Source organism: Rutidosis leptorrhynchoides, chromosome 2 (genome assembly GCF_046630445.1).
Source record: "Rutidosis leptorrhynchoides isolate AG116_Rl617_1_P2 chromosome 2, CSIRO_AGI_Rlap_v1, whole genome shotgun sequence".
NCBI classification, from domain to species: Eukaryota; Viridiplantae; Streptophyta; class Magnoliopsida; order Asterales; family Asteraceae; genus Rutidosis; species Rutidosis leptorrhynchoides.
This window is the reverse complement of record NC_092334.1, coordinates 126,261,030-126,283,981: the sequence shown is the minus strand read 5'-3', so window position 1 is coordinate 126,283,981 and position 22,952 is coordinate 126,261,030.

Genomic DNA, 22,952 nt, shown 5'->3' with positions numbered 1-22,952 from the left:
ATACTAAGCAGGCAATTCCCTAAGGATAATAAGCAAATGGTTTTCGACTAAATATGATAAGCAAATATTTTGACATATAGATACGGTCAAAGTCCAGACTCATTAATGTATTCTAACAACTACTAGTCAGACACACTAATGCAAGACCTGGTTCACTAAGACCAACGCTCTGATACCATCTGTAATGACCCGTCCTTATCCCCCTGGACGAAATCAACAACATCTGGTTCCATTGCGGTGATCGACTCCAAATAATGTCTTTAATATAAGCTAATGCACAGCGGAAGACTTTATTCGTACCTGAGAATAACATGCTTAAAAATGTCAACATAAAGTTGGTGAGATATATAGGTTCGATGCTAACAGCGTTATAACTATGGACCACAAGATTTCATATTTATAAACATAATACACTCGCAAGTGTATGAAAAGCATTCCAATCAGTGGGCACCCGGTAACTAGCCTTAACAAGAGTGTGTACCCCTGAGTTATAATAATATGTGCACCGAATCAAGTGCGTTCCGTTAACCTCGAAGTACTAAACACCCGTTCTTCTAGTTTACTAGAACAACATCTGGGTGGGGGTGTAAAACCCGATAGATCTATCTTTAGGATTCGCGCCTACCAGTTCATAAACCAATAGTTAAAGTTACCAAGCTAGGGGATTTTTGATTCAAACCCATGTAGAACGTAATTTTAGTCACTTGTGTCCATAACGTAAATCATTTATAAAAATAGCGCATGTATTCTCAGCCCAAAAATATTTAAAGTTTAAAAGGGGACTATATACTCACCATACTGTATTTTGTAGTAAAAATACATATAACATCATTGACAAGTGTAGGGTTGGCCTCAGATTCACGAACCTATATCATTTGTATATTTATATTAACACATGTAATTAAAATTGCACGAAGTTTTATATTATTAATGATATATTCGTTATTTTAGTAAATTATATGTTATATGTATTAAACAGGAATTTATGTAACTAATTGTTATTTGGTAAATTAATATTAATAAAAAGTTGTATTAACTTATAATAATAATAATAATAATAATAATAATAATTCTTAATAATAAAATAGTTAGAATAATATTAATTATGATAATAATAATAATAATCATACTTATAATCATACCTATAAAAATAATATATAGTTGTAAAAATAATAATAACAATAATGATAGTGAAAACAATGAGAAAGAGTTCTACCTCAAAGATATAGCTTTTGAAAAATAATATGTCTCAAACCAGATTCGACCCCTTGATCTCTCAGTTTAAACCAAACACCCTTAACCATTGAGCTACCATGTTACTTATGTTTTAATAAGAAACTTAAATTCTTTTAATCTATATACGAGTCTGTCTTAAAACCCATCTATATCGTTACTATCTCCTCAATATCTGCATCATTCCTTATACATAATCATCATCATCAAATCATTGTTAATATAGACTCATCTTCTTTACATCATTACTATCCTCATCACCATATCATTGTTATTTTAAAAAAAAAATTAACGAAAAGTAGAAGGAAGTGCAGCAAGTATCATTTAGGTCTCGGCCCATTTGTAATCACCAAAACTTAAGCCGAAGCCCAGCAGCAGTTCTCGGCCCCATTTGTATTTCATTCAAACAGCCCGTTTCTTTTTATTAAATCAAGGGTTTCGTTTTTATAAAAAAAAATGATGCGCTGTATTAACACCATTCCTTTTTGTCGTCCACTACATCAATCATTGCTCAACACCATATAATTTTATCATTATCATTATCTGTTCGGACTATTGGATGTGAAGCTCGAAGGAATAAAATATGAAGGTTTGCAAGTTTTTTTTTTTTTAAGCAATCGCTTAACTTATTATTCATCATCTTCCATCTTCTCCCTTATAACTATATTCTTTGTTAGCATCAAGTAGGACTGCTGCAACAGCAGCAATTGCAGATTGATTTTGAATAGAAAAGACAACAGTAAAGCAATATGTGGTGGTGTTTTCGAAGGGGAATAGTAGGGTTTTGAGTTCCTTGATGAAGAGAATTGTGGTTGTAGTTGTTTGTGTTTGACAGAAACCGAGAGAGAGATACAGTAAACGAGCAAAGAGAGAACGAAAACAAGAAGAATAATGATAGTTCTATTGTTAGTTTGTTCAAGATGGTTAGTGGTTATCGATGGGTGTTCCTGGTTTGGTGATGGAATTTGGGGTAGTACTCGAATGGGATACAGAAGCAAGTAGAAGTATAGTAGCTGCAGTGAGAAGACCATGGTGACGGTTGATGATTATGGCGAGTTCAAGAAAAGAAAGAAAAGATATATCGAGTCGGCTGCAGAAATCCTTCGATGATTTTATATGTGTTGTTCTTGCTCGAATTGAACTGATAGATAATATAGAGGTTATATGATATATTTACAGCTAATTAGATTCGATTACCATTTGGATTGTAGCTTGGTTTGTCAACAAAATATTCCTTCGGTACAAAGATAAATTAAAAAAATAAAGTTGAATATGACTCTTAACAACTTTTGTTTGTATTTTGGATTTGAGATTCGCTAAAACAAATTTACAGAAAGAATTAACCATTTAGAACAGTTTGAGACCAATTGAGAACCGTAAACGTATTCTGTTTATATTAATATTTATATATATCTAATTATTTCAGTATTTTACATATTAAGAAAATATATTATTATACAAACAGTAATAATAAATTTTGATAACCAAAAATTAGTGATATTGATAATATAAATATCATAGTAATATTAGTAGGGATAAAGAAATTAACAATTTTAAATAGAATGCTAATTTTCATAATCAAGTTAATAATATTACTTTTACAATTTATTGATTGTATTAAATTTCCTATTTATGTATAATATTTTACATAATTAAATCATTTGGTTAAGTTGTATTATATAATTTTTAATTTAATATATAAACTGATATTTATATATATATATATATATATATCTAATTACAACATTCGTTCGTGAATCGTCGGAAATAATCAAGGGTCAAGAGGGTTACTAATCATTCAGATATAGATTTCAGACTTTCTAGACTCAACATTAGGGTTTTTGCTTATCGTGTCGGAAACATATAGAGTTTAAGGTTTAAATTTGGTCGGAAATTTCCGGGTCGTTACATCTTTCAAGTAAAAATATAAGTTTTTAAAAAATAATATAAAAAATATAAAAATACAAAAAGAGTTTGTTAAAAAAATATAGAAAGTTAAAAAGTATTTTTATTTTTGAGTTTAAATATAAGTATTTTATTATTTTATATAAATATTTATTTATATTTATATATATATATTTTATATTTATAGAAAAAAAACTGAACCTGTAAAAATCGACCCCTTTCTCAGTTGAAATTGAACCCTCCGCGACTCACGGAGGTTTTGAACTGGGACTATCCGCACTCGCGGAGGTCTTCTGACAGGCCACAGTCAACCCTAAAACGGCATTAATTACGGAGTATATATTATTATTATTATTAATTAAACCCTAATTAGGGTATTATTATTATTATATAATTTAGTTTTTATTATTATTTTGTATTATTTAGTTTAAATAGTTTAAATAATTTATAAAATTAATAATTTTATAAAATAAATAATATTTTTATAAAAATTGTACTTTTTACAACTTTTAGTATATTTTTATATTTTGTCCTTTTTATTCGTTTTAGCGTAATATTTGTATTTTTCACTCGTTTTTAGTTTAATCCATAGTTTTTGCCATAGTTATTTTTATTTCTAGATTTTTAGGCTTTGCCGTAAAATCCCTTAAGTGCTTTTTCTTTAGACTAAGATTTAGGTGCTTTAAAATTTTGCGACGCCTTTTTAAGTTTTAGTACCTTTTTAAGTTATTGCCATTTGGGATATAGTATTTCTTTTAAGCTTTAATATTTTTAGACACAACTTTTAATTTTTAAGTTTTTAGTTTCTTTTTAAGTTTCGACGCGCTACTTTCTTATTTTTATTTTTCGACGCCTTTTACCTATGTATCAATTATCACTCCAATTAGTAATCTCAATTTGCAATTTTAATTTTAAGTTAGTAATAATAATAAGGTTGGGTTAGTCGAGTGTTTTAAAAGTTTTATAAGTCACTCTTTTTCTTTCTTATTTCTCCAATTTTAATACCAACGCGCTCTTTTTCTTTCTTATTTCTCGCAATTCTAGTTTTAGGATATAGATTTTTATTCTATTTCTTTTCTAAAATTACGAAAATTTATTTTAAGTGGTTAAATTGATAGACATCAAAATTTTCTGGTTCGTAGTAATAGTTGGATTTGTACGTGGACCGGGTTATTGGAGCCAAACAGTACTCAATTATATTGAGACCAAACGAATCCTGCCCCTCTGCTGTATCTTTTGGCTATTCGAAACGTGGGCAAAATCAGAAAAGTCTATTAATTGGATAACTTATATAATTTTTCTTTCTTTTTAAAAAACTAATAGGATATTCAGTGAATGCACCGAGCAAAACGTTCACCACCTTTTGTACGTTCACCACCTGTAACTCGATCAAGATATCTAGCAAATATTGTCGCCGTTGATTTTTCTTTAGAATCGTCATCCAGTCGACCAAGTACTCCAATTCAAATTTCCGATAATCCATTTTTTGAACCCGACCTCACAATTGAGAATCCGGAGAATATTCAGAGACGATTCATAGATCCTGAACCATTAATTTTTCCTCCGGAACCACCAATCATTCAAACAGAGATTGTTGAGGAACGAACCATTAAATCAGAATCCTCTAGTGATTCAGATTCAACAAATTCAATCATGGAGAATCTGGAACCTTTAAGTATGGAAGACCGAATGAGAGCTAAACGCACTGGCCAAGGTCACGCAATTACTCATCCAGACATTAATGCGCCAGATTATGAAATTAAAGGACAAATTCTACACATGGTGACTAATCAATGCCAATTTAGTGGTGCGCCGAAGGAAGATCCAAACGAACATCTTCGTACCTTTAATAGGATCTGCACTCTATTTAAAATAAGAGAAGTTGAGGATGAACAGATATATCTCATGTTATTTTCCTTGACTTTAAAGGGAGAAGCCAAAGATTGGTTGGAATTGTTACCTGAAGGGGCGATTGATACTTGGGACGTTTTAGTTGAAAAATTTCTTAAACAATTCTTTCCGGCATCCAATGCCGTGAGACTTCAAGGAGAAATTGTTACGTTCACACAGAAGCCAAATGAAACTCTATATGAGGCATGGACCAGATTTGGAAAGTTATTGAGAGGAAGTCCGCAACATGGTTTAGACACTTGTCAAATAGTACAAATATTCTACCAAGGATGCGACATCACTACAAGGAAAGACATAGACATAGCAGCTGGTGGTTCTATTATGAAGAAAACAGAAACTGATGCTTACAAAATTATTGATAACACTGCTTCCCACTCACATGAGTGGCACCAAGAAAAAGATATCGTTAGATCATCTAAAGCAGCTAGAGCCGATTCTAGCCATGACTTAGATTCTATTTCCGCAAAGATAGATGCTGTCGAGAGACGAATGGAAAAGATGACTAAGGATATACACTCAATACGAATTAGTTGTGAGCAGTGTGGAGGACCACATTTGACAAAAGATTGTCTCAGTATTGAACTAACAATGGAACAAAGAGAGAATATTTCATACATAAACCAAAGGCCTGGAAATAATTATCAGAATAATTATCAACTGCCAAGACCAATTTACAATCAAAACCAGAATTATAACCGAAATATTCCATACAACAACCAACAAGGTCCTAGTAATCAACAAGTATCCAATAATACTTACAATCAGCAAAGACCTAATTTTCAAAACAAACCACCACAAACAGATGATAAAAAGCCGAATTTAGAAGATATGATGACGAAGCTAGTTGACTCTCAAACTCAATTTTTCACATCTCAGAAGCAAACCAATGAACAAAATGCTCAAGCATTTAGAAATCAACAAGCTTCTATTCAAAATCTGGAACAAGAAGTAAGTAACCTAGCAAGGTTAATAGGTGAAAGAAAACCGGGAAGTCTACCTAGTGATACAAATGCTAACCCCCAGAATGAAACAGCTAAAGCTATTACCACAAGAAGTGGTACAACACTTAAACCACCTGAAATACCTGTAATTTCTGATGAAGCTATTCCTACTCCACAAGAACCACAACCTGAACAAGATAAGGAAAAAGAACCGGTAGTTGAAAAGGTTAATGAAGATAACACAGTTAAAGCTAAACCTTATGTTAAACCATACCAACCACCACTTCCTTACCCGAGTAAAATGAGAAAAGAGAGACTTGAAGCCGAGCAATCCAAATTCTTGGATATGTTTAAACAGATAAATGTAAATCTTCCTTTCATTGATGTAATTTCAGGAATGCCTAGATATGCTAAATTTCTGAAAGATCTAATCTCAAATAGAAAGAAAATGGAAGAACTCTCGGTCGTTACTATGAATGCTAATTGTTCAGCAGTGCTGTTGAATAAGATACCAGAAAAATTATCAGATCCAGGAAGTTTCACAATTCAGGAAGTTTCACAATTTCATGTTTTCTGGGTAGTCTTAGTTCAATAGAAGCATTGGTAGACTTAGGTGCTAGTATAAATTTAATGCCGTATTCACTATACACTAAACTAGACCTTGGAGAATTGAAACCAACACGAATAAGCATACAACTAGCCGATAGATCAGTAAAATATCCTAGAGGGATAATGGAGAACATGCTAGTTAAAGTTGGTACTTTAGTATTTCCAGTAGATTTTGTTGTTCTGGACATGGAAGAAGATTCTCAAGTTCCTCTCATATTAGGAAGACCATTCTTAAACACGGCTAAAGCAATGATAGACGTGTTCGGTAAGAAATTGACCCTAAGTATAGAGGACGAGAGTGTTACCTTTTTAGTTGATAGAGCAATGCAACAACCGCAATCTGCAGATGATACATGTTATTATATTCAAACTATAGAATCACATGCAGAATTGTTAGAAGAATTTCCAGAATTACAAGGAACAGGAGAATGTTCTTTAGGAGAAGGTACTGAACCAATTGATGAAACTGAAATGTTAGCTACACTTATGGCTAATGGATATGAACCAACAACAGAAGAAATTCAAATGTTAAAAGAAGAAGATAGATATCGATATAAATCATAGATAGAAGAACCACCGACATTAGAGTTAAAGCCACTTCCAAACCATTTGGAATATGCTTATTTACATGGTGAATCTGAATTACCTGTAATAATATCGTCTTCTCTTACTGAAAATGAAAAATCTCAACTTATTTCTGTGTTAAAAGCTCATAAACCAGCTATTGCATGGAAAATTCATGATATTAAAGGAATAAGTCCTTCGTATTGCACGCATAAAATCCTTATGGAAGAAGGACATAAAACATATGTGCAATGCCAACGAAGACTAAATCCTAATATGCAAGATGTTGTGAAGAAAGAAATTATTAAACTGCTAGATGCAGGTTTAATTTATCCAATTTCTGATAGTCCATGGGTAAGCCCAGTTCAATGCGTGCCTAAGAAGGGTGGCATGACTGTCATTACAAATGAGAAAAATGAGCTTATTCCTACTAGGACTGTAACAGGATGGCGTGTATGTATTGATTATATAAAATTAAATGACGCCACCAGAAAAGATCACTTTCCCTTACCTTTTATTGATCAAATGTTGGAAAGATTAGCCGGAAATAGTTACTATTGTTTTCTTGATGGTTTTTCTGAATATTTTCAAATTCCAATAGCACCCGAGGATCAAGAGAAAACCACATTCACGTGCCCTTATGGTACTTTTGCTTACAAATGCATGCTATTTGGACTTTGCAACGCCCCTGCAACCTTTCAAAGGTGCATGATGGCGATTTTTCACGACATGATAGAAGAATGCATGGAAGTTTTCATGGATGACTTTTCAGTCTTCGGGGATACTTTTGAAACATGTCTAGTTAATCTTGAACGAATGCTTATTAGATGCGAACAATCAAATCTAGTACTTAATTGGGAGAAATGCCATTTCATGGTTAAAGAAGGCATCGTTCTTGGTCATAAAATTTCAAAGGAAGGAATTGAAGTGGATAGAGCTAAAGTAGATGTAATTGCTAAACTTCCACATCCCACCAATGTTAGAGGAGTTAGGAGTTTTTTAGGGCATGCCGGTTTTTACCGACGTTTCATAAAAGTTTTTTCTAAAATTGCCACTCCTATGAATAAACTCCTAGAAAATGATGCTCCATTCATCTTTTCAGATGAATGTATCAAATCTTTTAATATTCTTAAAGAAAAACTCACTAATGCGCCGATCATGATAACACCAAATTGGAATCTACCATTTGAACTTATGTGCGATGCAAGTGATTTTGCAATGGGAGCCGTTTTAGGACAAAGGATTGAAAAACGATTTCAACCTATATATTATGCTAGTAAGACGTTACAAGGAGCACAAACAAATTATACAAGTACTGAAAAAGAACTCCTTGCTATTGTCTTTGCTTTCGACAAATTTCGATCATATCTCGTTCTAGCTAAAACGGTGGTCTATACCGATCATTCTGCTCTTAGATACCTATTTTCGAAACAAGATGCTAAACCAAGATTAATCCGTTGGATCTTACTCTTACAAGAGTTCGATATTGAAATCCGAGATAAAAGAGCAGCAGAAAATCTCGCAGCTGATCATCTTTCTCGTCTTGAAAATCCCGAATTAGAAGTTCTAAATGAATCGGCCATACAAGACAACTTTCCTGATGAATATCTATTGAAGATAAATTATAATGAAATTCCATAGTTTACAGACTATGCAAACTACTTAGTATGTGGATTCCTCGAAAAAGGATTATCGTACCAAAAACAAAAGAAATTCTTTAGTGATATAAAACACTATTTCTGGGAAGATCCACATTTGTTTAAAAGTTGTCCCGGTGGAATAATACGCCGATGTGTATTCGAAAATGAAGCTAGTAAAATTTTAAACCATTGTCACACAGGACCAACAGGAGGGCATTATGGGCCTCAACTAACAGCAACAAAAGTTTATGATGCTGGATTCTATTGACCTACAATTTACAAAGACGCACACCTTCTTTGCAAATCCTGTGATGCATGTCAAAGGGCCGAAAAAATAAGTCAACGTGATGAAATGCCACAAAATGTCATTCAAGTATGTGAAGTATTTGACATTTGGGGTATTGACTTTATGTGTCCATTTCCAAAATCTCATAATAATCTCTATATTCTCGTAGCCATTGATTATGTATCTAAATGGGCGGAAGCACAAGCTCTCCAGACTAATGATGCACGAGTTGTAGTTAACTTTTTAAAACGTCTTTTTGCAAGGTTTGGAACACCGAAAGCTTTAATAAGTGATCGGGGTACTCATTTCTGTAATAATCAACTTGAGAAAGTTCTCAAAAGATATGGAGTAACTCATAAAATCTCCACTGTTTATCATCCACAGACAAGTGGACAAGTTGAAAATACCAACCGAGCTTTAAAATGTATTCTAGAGAAAACCGTAGGATCAAATCCGAAGGAATGGTCCATGAAATTGGAGGATGCACTCTGGGCTTTTAGAACAGCCTACAAAACTCCAATTGGAACCACACCTTTTAAACTCGTTTATGGAAAAGCATGTCATCTTTCAGTAGAAATTGAACACAAAGCATTTTGGGCTTTGAAGACATGTAATCTTGATTTACATGAAGCCGGACGTCTACGATTAAGTCAACTAAACGAATTAGAAGAATTAAGACATGAAGCATACGAAAATTCGTTAATCTATAAAGAAAGAATGAAGAAATGGCATGATAAAAGAATCAGAAGTTCAAAAGAATTTAAAGAAGGAGATAGAGTTCTTCTTTTCAATTCACGATTCAAGCTATTTCCTGGAAAATTGAAATCAAGATGGTCTAGACCATTCATAGTCAAAAGAGTTTTCCCGTACGGAACAGTAGAATTGATAAATTCAAATGGGATTGAATTTAAAGTTAATGGTCACAGAGTTAAACATTACATAGATAGTCCAATGGAAGTTGACAACGAAGTTAATCACAATTTCGACACCACAGCTAACTAAGTGTGGGGAGAATCAAGTTTTTAAAGGATAATATGTATTTCTGTTAGAGTTAGATTTTCTGTTTTCATGTAGTTCTCGAAAATGGAACCCGAATGGTCTTTCCCTAGCAGACCCTAAAGAACTAGTCTTCTCCCCCATTCTGAATTTTTATTTTTTTTAGGTTTTACGAAATGAAGACTTCCTGTGAACTAAACCATGGTCTAATGCTACACGCTTTGATCACTAAACGTAATAATGACACACTTTCAAGTGAAATAGTATCATTAATCAGAGGTAAATTGGACGGAGTAAGAAAAGAATCCAGATGCGAAAATAATAAGTTACAATTTGGTAAAGGAAAATCAAAATCCGCAGCGAAAAGAAGAGCACGGCACCTTGAAAGATGTCACAAATGCGGAAAATGGTCACGCGAAGGTAAATGTTCAAATAATCAAACCTATTCAAACACCGAATTTGTTACTTTATGCAGAGACGGACCGTTCATATGTTTAGAAAAAAAACGATAAATGCTCGAGGTTACGCCTATGTAGCTATGGAAAACCAATTAGTCCGAATATCTTATGAGTGGACTAGAGCATATCACTAAGAAATATATTTCACAGGTAAGTTTGTACAGTTTTCATTTTTATTTTTATTTTTATTTTTAACCTTTTGATAATAAACGCTAATTTGTTCGCTATAAAGTATTAAATTGGTATTCGATAAAATTAAGTCTTGCGACCGAAATTGTTGATATCATACAAAAATTTATTACATCACTGCGAAATTTACCGTTTATTCTTAAGGTATAAATATCTTTAATCAATCAACCCAAAATATTTCAAAAATTCGTCATGAGTTAAATTAGGTCATGGAACCGAAATTACTTTACCGAAATGAGGGGCGTATATTTTTGATAATATTTGATTGATTAAAGTGGGAGGGACGAGAACTTTTATTATCATTATTTTTAATCTTATTGAATTAAAGTATGCCAAAAACATTAAAAAATCCAAAAAACTTTGCTTTTAAAACCGTGCTTTAAATTGACAAATTTTAAATTTTTGTCGAGGGACGGACTAGGACAACGATCCGAAACACCCTCGCTCCTAAAGGAAAACAAAATTTTTAGAATTTAATTAATTAAATGTTTTACAAAAAAAGTTATAAGGTTTTATATAAATAAAAAAAAGCAAACCACCGCGACTCGCAGTGATTTAAACGGCCCCACCACCGCACTCGCGGAGGTCAGAAAACCCAGAAGGGTTAACTGGTCGAACAGACCAGTCCCCTTCACCACCTCACTCATTTTTCACGAAAAACACACACAAATACCTCTCAAATTCGCAATTTTTCACCAATAATCGTCAAATTTGTTGCTAAAATCACAATGAGGAGACTATTATCAAGGAATTACTCAAGGAAATCGGTAAATTTCTACACCTAAACACCATTTAGTCCGAATTTTTAGTGTTCTTGAACAATTTCATACATAATTCGATTTTGATGCTTTCTAGTGTAATAATGCTTCAATTGTGTAACGACCCGGAAATTTCCGATCAAAATTAAATCTTAATCTTTATATGTTTCCGACACGATAAGCAAAATCTGTAATTCTGAGTCTAGAAAGTTTGAAATCTAAGTCTTGTAATCATTTGACCTTTGATTTTTTTTCCCGACGATTCACGAACCATTAGATATATATATATATATAAATGTATTGTCTAAATAATAATATGTTGTATAAAAAAAAAATAATAATAATAATAAGATTTTATTATAAATATAGTTATTATAATAATGTCACTATTACTTTCAATATTAATATAAATACTAGTGTTATTAATATTATTTTAAATATATAATCTACAGATACGAATTTGACTTACGTAAATTGTAGTAGTATGATATTATTACCATTAATAATATTGATATCATAATAATTATAATTAGTATTATTATACTTAGTATTATTATTATGGTTAATATGATTAAAAATTTTATAGTTATAATTATCATTATCATTAATAATATTATTATTACTAATATATTATTATAAATTTTATTATTATTTATAATATTGGTAGTTTTATTAAAATAGTTATATTTATAAGATTATACATATTAATATAGTTAAAATTAATAAAATTATTAATAATTTATAAATATTAATATAAGAACACAGATATGCTACGTATCCCTATCTGTTTCTATTTTTTTTTTTTATTTGTTCTATTAACCCGTGATCTTTTGTCAATGACTAACATAATACAACAATCGACTTTACAGCTATTATATTTATCGTTTTGCAATTTCATCTGTTAAAAAGAGGATACAGAAAGCAATTACATGGAACCTGTCTATTCTCTCTGTTCTTGAACAAAATTGGCAATTATTGGATTTCGTAATTAATTCCAAAAATTATAGATGCAAGGATGATAGGAATCGATCAGTGAAACTTTCAGCAAAATCATAAATCCCAGTTTCTAATATCGAATATGAATTCCTGAGTCAATGTATCGATGTTAAAAGCTATCTGTTGTGTTCTTTATGAAAAAAATTCGAATTCGTTTATGTGATATAGGATCAGTTAATGAATCGTTTAGTTTACATAAACGATTTAAAACCTTTTCCATATTATAATTTGATCCTAAAACTTTCTAAAACCAATAAATCGATTTCCAGTGGGTGAAGAACACCAACGATGCTATTACAAATTTTTTTTATTTTTTTTTTTTCATTTTGTTTGTTGTCTCAAATCAATCTTCATTTGTTCCTGGGTTGTTTATTAACCCTAAAATTAGTTAAAACCTGTTAATAAGTGAGATTGATCCCTGGTTCGATTTCTGGGTTGTGAGGAAGAAAGGAATTAGGGTAACAGAAAGAAGGGATAAGTAAATTTGGGGGCGGTTTTAATCAGATATGACAAGTTGGAAGAATGGTTTAAGTGGTGTGTGGTTAAGCGGGTTGACACGGGTTCGAGCCTGTCTGGTGTCATTTTTTTTAAAACAGCTGATATGAGGTAGTCTTTTTGAAAATTCTTGTTACTATTATTGTTACCATCAATATTATATGTATTATGCTCATTATTATTATTATCATCACTAAAATAAGAATTAGTTACCACTTATTACTAATGTTATTATTATTATTATTACTAATATTATTATTAAGCAAAAGTATTTTTTTACAAAATCATTATTATTATTAACATTTTTTTTTTAAAGTTATTATAATTATTTGTAACTAATTAATATCAAAACCATCATTTTTGGAACAAATAAATATTTTGAACCTTAAACCTAATTATTTTACATATTATAGTAATAGTTTATATATTTATATAACAAACATATTAACCTTAATAATATAGATATGTATATGTAACAAGTTATGATTTTTTTTAATCAATCATATATATATATATATATATATATATATATATATATATATATATATATATATATATATATATATATATATATATATATATATATAGATATATTAAGATAATTAAATATATAGATATTAATCATTCTAATTACATATATATATATATAATATAATTTACAATATAATATAAGTAATTAATGGAATTTGGTATAACCTATATATAACTAAAAACATATTGATAATATATACTAATAAAGGAAAGTTTATGATTTCATTAAATGTTTTAACAAATATACAATTAATATAGGTTTGTGAATCCGAGGCCAACCCTACACATGGTCAATGATGTTATATGTATTTTTACTACAAAATACATTAGGTGAGTATATAGTCCCACTTTTAAACTCCAAATATTTCGGGATGAGAATACATGTATTTTATGTTTTACGATATGGACACAAGTAACTGAAAAATATATTCTACGTTGAGTTGTACCACTGGCATACTTCCCTGTAGCTTGGTAACTATTATTTACAGCGGTATTGTAAACGCGAATCCTGTTGATAGATCTATCGGGCCTGACAACCCCAACCGGACTGGACGACCAGTATTCAACGGTTGCACAGTACTTCGTTTCGTGACTACACTTGGTACGGTGTAGTAAGATTTCATAATAAAGGGAATATGCGACGTGATTAAATGTTAAGTATGGTTACCAAGTGCTCAACCACTTAGAATATTTTTATTAAAATGTTTATATATAAAATCTTGTGTTCCATTGTTATAACGCTGCTAGCATCAAACCTATATATCTCACCAACTTTATGTTGACGTTTTAAAGCATGTTATTCTTAGGTACGAATTAAGTCTTCCGCTGTGCATTTGCTCATGTTAAGGACATATCTTGGAATCGATCATTGCAATGGAACCAAATGTTGATGACTTCGTCCAGGAGGATTAGGACGGGTCGTCACAGGTGGTATCAGAGCCAGGTTTTAGCGAACCAGGCCTTGCATTAGTGTGTCTAACTGGTAGTTGTTAGGATGCATTAACGAGTCTGGACTTCGACCGTGCCTGCATGTCAAAAGTTTTGCTTATCATTTCTAGTCGTAAATTATTTGCTTATCATCCTTAGGGAATTGCCTGCTTATCATTCATAAGTCTAGACACGTCTTACTGTATTTAGTGCATCGATAGTGTATAGACAAAATTCATATCTTAGCATATCTGTTACTTTGGACTCTAGTTGACATCTTTTCAAAGATTCTCCGTAATTTACGGGATTTTGGTATTATATATACATATGTAAAGTATGTATAGAAGAATATCAAATCTAACTTCTATAATCTATTTCATACCAAAAATTCATTTTTCCGATTATACAAGATGGATTCCGCATCTAGTTCGAATTCCTCAGATTATGACAGCTATGCCGATATGGATTTTCATTCAAGCTCCGAAGGCAGCATTACCGGAATGGATCAACCAATCTCCCATCATCTATTCTGGATGAATTGGGGGTGGGTTCGTAATATACTAAGTCACTGGAGACATGAAGAGGGTGATCCCTTCCATCCACCAAATTGTCCTCTTGGCGATGAACCTGAAGCACTTACCGGCGAATCTGTTCGAGAAACCATTTTCTCTCTCATTTCTAGAGTATCTCGTCACGATTATATACTATCCCATATTTCAGATCTTGTTCATTCGCTCACTCCAACCACCAATCATCCCGGTGTACTAGCAGAGGTTAACGAACTTCGCGCTCGCGTGACGGCTTTGGAAAATATGGTGCGAAGGTTACAAACACCAGCAGCAGCACCAGCAGCATAATCCGTACCACCATCATCAACACCGACAGTACCCATATCACCCTCAACCACAACCGCGTCGTAAACCTCAACATCACAATTTGTACCTCGGATATCAACATCACACACCTCAATATCCCTATCTGTACTTCGAGTATGATCTTCGTTTTACATATCATTCTATATCGATTATCTTCGCTTTACTTATCGTTCTATCTCATTTATCTTCGTTCGACATGGTAATTATGTAATCTTTAATGTTTTAGAGATCATGTAATCAAGTATTAACGAGAAAAAAAAAAAAAAAAATTTAATATCTTATTGACTCATTAGATCCATGATTACATCTGAAGAAAATATATATACAAGTATATTTTCATAAAGATTGTAATTAAAAATTCTTTTGTACAAACTGTTAATGATGAAAATATTTTAACGGGTGGGTAGTACCCGAGGAATATTTAGAATTCACATTAATAAGTTACACTGTACATTTTTCGAATCTGATTCAACGGTCATTTGCTATCCTACTTGCAATCACCAATATACGTATCCGTTCATTTTAGATTAATCATTTCCATTTAAATTTCATATTCGGATTTTGACCTATCAGAATCCAACAAGTGGCATAAAGAAGAAAACATTGGACAAAATAAAATTTGTTAGAAACAGACGAGTTAAATAAATTGAAATATTGTTAGGAGTCCACGCTAACTGTTCCCGGCTAACATTTAATTTATTGCAATTTACATTCTCGCAATTTTATTTATCGTCATTTAATTTCTGTTATTTACTTTTACGCACTTTAAATAACGGGACACGTATGCAAGGTTTCGACTTATCATATCGACCCATCTATATATATATTTCGGAACAACCATAGACACTCTATATGTGAAGGTGGGAGTTGGCTATACAGGGTCGGAGTTGATTCCAAGATATATATATACTTTGAGTTGTGATCGACACCGAGACCGGTACACGGGTCACGATACGTATTATTTAATTCGAATATTATATATTAAATTATATATGAATCATTGAACCATCGGATTATTGGACTGCTAACTTTGGACAATTAAAATGAATTAAATTAAAATATTGATTATAACATATGAAACTAAATAATTCTTCAAGCTTGCCACTTGATTTCATCTTAAACCTCATTTGTATCTCGACAATTACAATGCGTGTTCAAATCTTTCATGATTCTTGAAAACCCCTCAATCGAGAGAATGAACCAACCGCGTTTCATCTACAGAAGAAAAGACTTATGCTTCTGTAAGACTCTCAGAGACTGAGTCAACGTTTAACACGCAGCAGTGTTAATTTCTTTAGTGTTATTATTACCCAAAATAACTTTGCAATCCCTTTTCAAATTAGCCAATTTTGTCACAGCTCCACTTCGACTTCTCAGTGAGACTACTCTTATTATAACCTCAATATTAATACCTTGTCCTTTCGCCGTCGTTACCGGAGAACCTTTTATATTCCACAACATCCTCAGTAGATGTACCTGCAACTCGTCGTCTCTTTGGCGAAATCCGCAATCAGTATTTTGAAAATCTCGAAGAAATTCTCCCAGTTATACCAAAAGCGTCTATCCCTAAGAATTTCATACTCCGAATGTGAAGTTTTTGAAAAAACACCCTGGACTATGAAGTATTTCTTGAAATGCTGATGAAGCAGCAAAAACCGTAAACGACCTTAATAGTCAAAAGTTTACGATGAAGTATAGTGTGTTGGTAAAGCTCAGAAAAATAGAAGGGGTTGGAATTGGAAAATGGATTGAGCAAAGTATGGAAGAGGATGTGGATAAATCACAAGAACTGAATCTGCTTTCAAAGAATCCAAACGATTCAGTATCTGCTGAAACCGTTAGTAAGAACCCTACTCGATATTCTAAGCCTTTCCGCATGATATTCTACATCATCATCTTATCTTAGATATTATAAGATATCTTCATATCCCCCGTTATACATATTCTGCATATTTCTGGAGATATTTTCACAACTATTCATATCAGAAATCATTTATCTCTCCGTAATATCTGCGTTACAATATAAAAGAAACTGTGTTAGTTTCTAAATTCTGAAAGCTCCGAGTTTAAAATATGAATGTTTTTGAAGTAGTGTTGGGAACTGATGCATGAATTAGTATAATATAATGAAACTTGATCAACTTCATTATATTACAGTAAGTCATGTTGAGTTTCTAATGGAATGTGATGATTCACAGTACCATCATCATGTGCCATGTTACACGACTCTTTCATTCTATTTGATTTCTAAGCATATCATGGAAATATTTCCTTGATATTTCTGTTCTTCCGTAATTCCAACAGTTGCTAATGATTCGTGCTAATATATTTCCTTTCTATTTAGAAGATTTTCTTTAATTCCATAAATTCCGGGAATCAATCATAATTACGTCATCGGTTAAACGAATATACGATCACTCATCTCACTCTTTTGCGATAGCTTCATTCATATCTTTCGTCTAATCGAATCGTTTTATCTATATCTCTTAATAATGATAAAACTTCATTATCACCTCATATACGTCATGAAAACATTTTTATTGTTAACCATGACGACCTCTATCAAATTTCGGGGATGAAATTTATTTAACGGGTGGGTACTGTAACGACCCGGAAATTTCCGATCAAAATTAAATCTTAATCTTTATATGTTTCCGACACGATAAGCAAAATCTGTAATTCTGAGTCTAGAAAGTTTGAAATCTAAGTCTTGTAATCATTTGACCTTTGATTTTTTTTCCCGACGATTCACGAACCATTAGATATATATATATATAAATGTATTGTCTAAATAATAATATGTTGTATAAAAAAAAAATAATAATAATAATAAGATTTTATTATAAATATAGTTATTATAATAATGTCACTATTACTTTCAATATTAATATAAATACTAGTGTTATTAATATTATTTTAAATATATAATCTACAGATACGAATTTGACTTACGTAAATTGTAGTAGTATGATATTATTACCATTAATAATATTGATATCATAATAATTATAATTAGTATTATTATACTTAGTATTATTATTATGGTTAATATGATTAAAAATTTTATAGTTATAATTATCATTATCATTAATAATATTATTATTACTAATATATTATTATAAATTTTATTATTATTTATAATATTGGTAGTTTTATTAAAATAGTTATATTTATAAGATTATACATATTAATATAGTTAAAATTAATAAAATTATTAATAATTTATAAATATTAATATAAGAACACAGATATGCTACGTATCCCTATCTGTTTCTATTTTTTTTTTTATTTGTTCTATTAACCCGTGATCTTTTGTCAATGACTAACATAATACAACAATCGACTTTACAGCTATTATATTTATCGTTTTGCAATTTCATCTGTTAAAAAGAGGATACAGAAAGCAATTACATGGAACCTGTCTATTCTCTCTGTTCTTGAACAAAATTGGCAATTATTGGATTTCGTAATTAATTCCAAAAATTATAGATGCAAGGATGATAGGAATCGATCAGTGAAACTTTCAGCAAAATCATAAATCCCAGTTTCTAATATCGAATATGAATTCCTGAGTCAATGTATCGATGTTAAAAGCTATCTGTTGTGTTCTTTATGAAAAAAATTCGAATTCGTTTATGTGATATAGGATCAGTTAATGAATCGTTTAGTTTACATAAACGATTTAAAACCTTTTCCATATTATAATTTGATCCTAAAACTTTCTAAAACCAATAAATCGATTTCCAGTGGGTGAAGAACACCAACGATGCTATTACAAATTTTTTTTATTTTTTTTTTTCATTTTGTTTGTTGTCTCAAATCAATCTTCATTTGTTCCTGGGTTGTTTATTAACCCTAAAATTAGTTAAAACCTGTTAATAAGTGAGATTGATCCCTGGTTCGATTTCTGGGTTGTGAGGAAGAAAGGAATTAGGGTAACAGAAAGAAGGGATAAGTAAATTTGGGGGCGGTTTTAATCAGATATGACAAGTTGGAAGAATGGTTTAAGTGGTGTGTGGTTAAGCGGGTTGACACGGGTTCGAGCCTGTCTGGTGTCATTTTTTTTAAAACAGCTGATATGAGGTAGTCTTTTTGAAAATTCTTGTTACTATTATTGTTACCATCAATATTATATGTATTATGCTCATTATTATTATTATCATCACTAAAATAAGAATTAGTTACCACTTATTACTAATGTTATTATTATTATTATTACTAATATTATTATTAAGCAAAAGTATTTTTTTACAAAATCATTATTATTATTAACATTTTTTTTTTAAAGTTATTATAATTATTTGTAACTAATTAATATCAAAACCATCATTTTTGGAACAAATAAATATTTTGAACCTTAAACCTAATTATTTTACATATTATAGTAATAGTTTATATATTTATATAACAAACATATTAACCTTAATAATATAGATATGTATATGTAACAAGTTATGATTTTTTTTAATCAATCATATATATATATATATATATATATATATATATATATATATATATATATATATATATATATATATAGATATATTAAGATAATTAAATATATAGATATTAATCATTCTAATTACATATATATATATATATATAATATAATTTACAATATAATATAAGTAATTAATGGAATTTGGTATAACCTATATATAACTAAAAACATATTGATAATATATACTAATAAAGGAAAGTTTATGATTTCATTAAATGTTTTAACAAATATACAATTAATATAGGTTTGTGAATCCGAGGCCAACCCTACACATGGTCAATGATGTTATATGTATTTTTACTACAAAATACATTAGGTGAGTATATAGTCCCACTTTTAAACTCCAAATATTTCGGGATGAGAATACATGTATTTTATGTTTTACGATATGGACACAAGTAACTGAAAAATATATTCTACGTTGAGTTGTACCACTGGCATACTTCCCTGTAGCTTGGTAACTATTATTTACAGCGGTATTGTAAACGCGAATCCTGTTGATAGATCTATCGGGCCTGACAACCCCAACCGGACTGGACGACCAGTATTCAACGGTTGCACAGTACTTCGTTTCGTGACTACACTTGGTACGGTGTAGTAAGATTTCATAATAAAGGGAATATGCGACGTGATTAAATGTTAAGTATGGTTACCAAGTGCTCAACCACTTAGAATATTTTTATTAAAATGTTTATATATAAAATCTTGTGTTCCATTGTTATAACGCTGCTAGCATCAAACCTATATATCTCACCAACTTTATGTTGACGTTTTAAAGCATGTTATTCTCAGGTACGAATTAAGTCTTCCGCTGTGCATTTGCTCATGTTAAGGACATATCTTGGAATCGATCATTGCAATGGAACCAAATGTTGATGACTTCGTCCAGGAGGATTAGGACGGGTCGTCACAGGTGGTATCAGAGCCAGGTTTTAGCGAACCAGGCCTTGCATTAGTGTGTCTAACTGGTAGTTGTTAGGATGCATTAACGAGTCTGGACTTCGACCGTGCCTGCATGTCAAAAGTTTTGCTTATCATTTCTAGTCGTAAATTATTTGCTTATCATCCTTAGGGAATTGCCTGCTTATCATTCATAAGTCTAGACACGTCTTACTGTATTTAGTGCATCGATAGTGTATAGACAAAATTCATATCTTAGCATATCTGTTACTTTGGACTCTAGTTGACATCTTTTCAAAGATTCTCCGTAATTTACGGGATTTTGGTATTATATATACATATGTAAAGTATGTATAGAAGAATATCAAATCTAACTTCTATAATCTATTTCATACCAAAAATTCATTTTTCCGATTATACAAGATGGATTCCGCATCTAGTTCGAATTCCTCAGATTATGACAGCTATGCCGATATGGATTTTCATTCAAGCTCCGAAGGCAGCATTACCGGAATGGATCAACCAATCTCCCATCATCTATTCTGGATGAATTGGGGGTGGGTTCGTAATATACTAAGTCACTGGAGACATGAAGAGGGTGATCCCTTCCATCCACCAAATTGTCCTCTTGGCGATGAACCTGAAGCACTTACCGGCGAATCTGTTCGAGAAACCATTTTCTCTCTCATTTCTAGAGTATCTCGTCACGATTATATACTATCCCATATTTCAGATCTTGTTCATTCGCTCACTCCAACCACCAATCATCCCGGTGTACTAGCAGAGGTTAACGAACTTCGCGCTCGCGTGACGGCTTTGGAAAATATGGTGCGAAGGTTACAAACACCAGCAGCAGCACCAGCAGCATAATCCGTACCACCATCATCAACACCGACAGTACCCATATCACCCTCAACCACAACCGCGTCGTAAACCTCAACATCACAATTTGTACCTCGGATATCAACATCACACACCTCAATATCCCTATCTGTACTTCGAGTATGATCTTCGTTTTACATATCATTCTATATCGATTATCTTCGCTTTACTTATCGTTCTATCTCATTTATCTTCGTTCGACATGGTAATTATGTAATCTTTAATGTTTTAGAGATCATGTAATCAAGTATTAACGAGAAAAAAAAAAAAAAAAAAATTTAATATCTTATTGACTCATTAGATCCATGATTACATCTGAAGAAAATATATATACAAGTATATTTTCATAAAGATTGTAATTAAAAATTCTTTTGTACAAACTGTTAATGATGAAAATATTTTAACGGGTGGGTAGTACCCGAGGAATATTTAGAATTCACATTAATAAGTTACACTGTACATTTTTCGAATCTGATTCAACGGTCATTTGCTATCCTACTTGCAATCACCAATATACGTATCCGTTCATTTTAGATTAATCATTTCCATTTAAATTTCATATTCGGATTTTGACCTATCAGAATCCAACAAGTGGCATAAAGAAGAAAACATTGGACAAAATAAAATTTGTTAGAAACAGACGAGTTAAATAAATTGAAATATTGTTAGGAGTCCACGCTAACTGTTCCCGGCTAACATTTAATTTATTGCAATTTACATTCTCGCAATTTTATTTATCGTCATTTAATTTCTGTTATTTACTTTTACGCACTTTAAATAACGGGACACGTATGCAAGGTTTCGACTTATCATATCGACCCATCTATATATATATTTCGGAACAACCATAGACACTCTATATGTGAAGGTGGGAGTTGGCTATACAGGGTCGGAGTTGATTCCAAGATATATATATACTTTGAGTTGTGATCGACACCGAGACCGGTACACGGGTCACGATACGTATTATTTAATTCGAATATTATATATTAAATTATATATGAATCATTGAACCATCGGATTATTGGACTGCTAACTTTGGACAATTAAAATGAATTAAATTAAAATATTGATTATAACATATGAAACTAAATAATTCTTCAAGCTTGCCACTTGATTTCATCTTAAACCTCATTTGTATCTCGACAATTACAATGCGTGTTCAAATCTTTCATGATTCTTGAAAACCCCTCAATCGAGAGAATGAACCAACCGCGTTTCATCTACAGAAGAAAAGACTTATGCTTCTGTAAGACTCTCAGAGACTGAGTCAACGTTTAACACGCAGCAGTGTTAATTTCTTTAGTGTTATTATTACCCAAAATAACTTTGCAATCCCTTTTCAAATTAGCCAA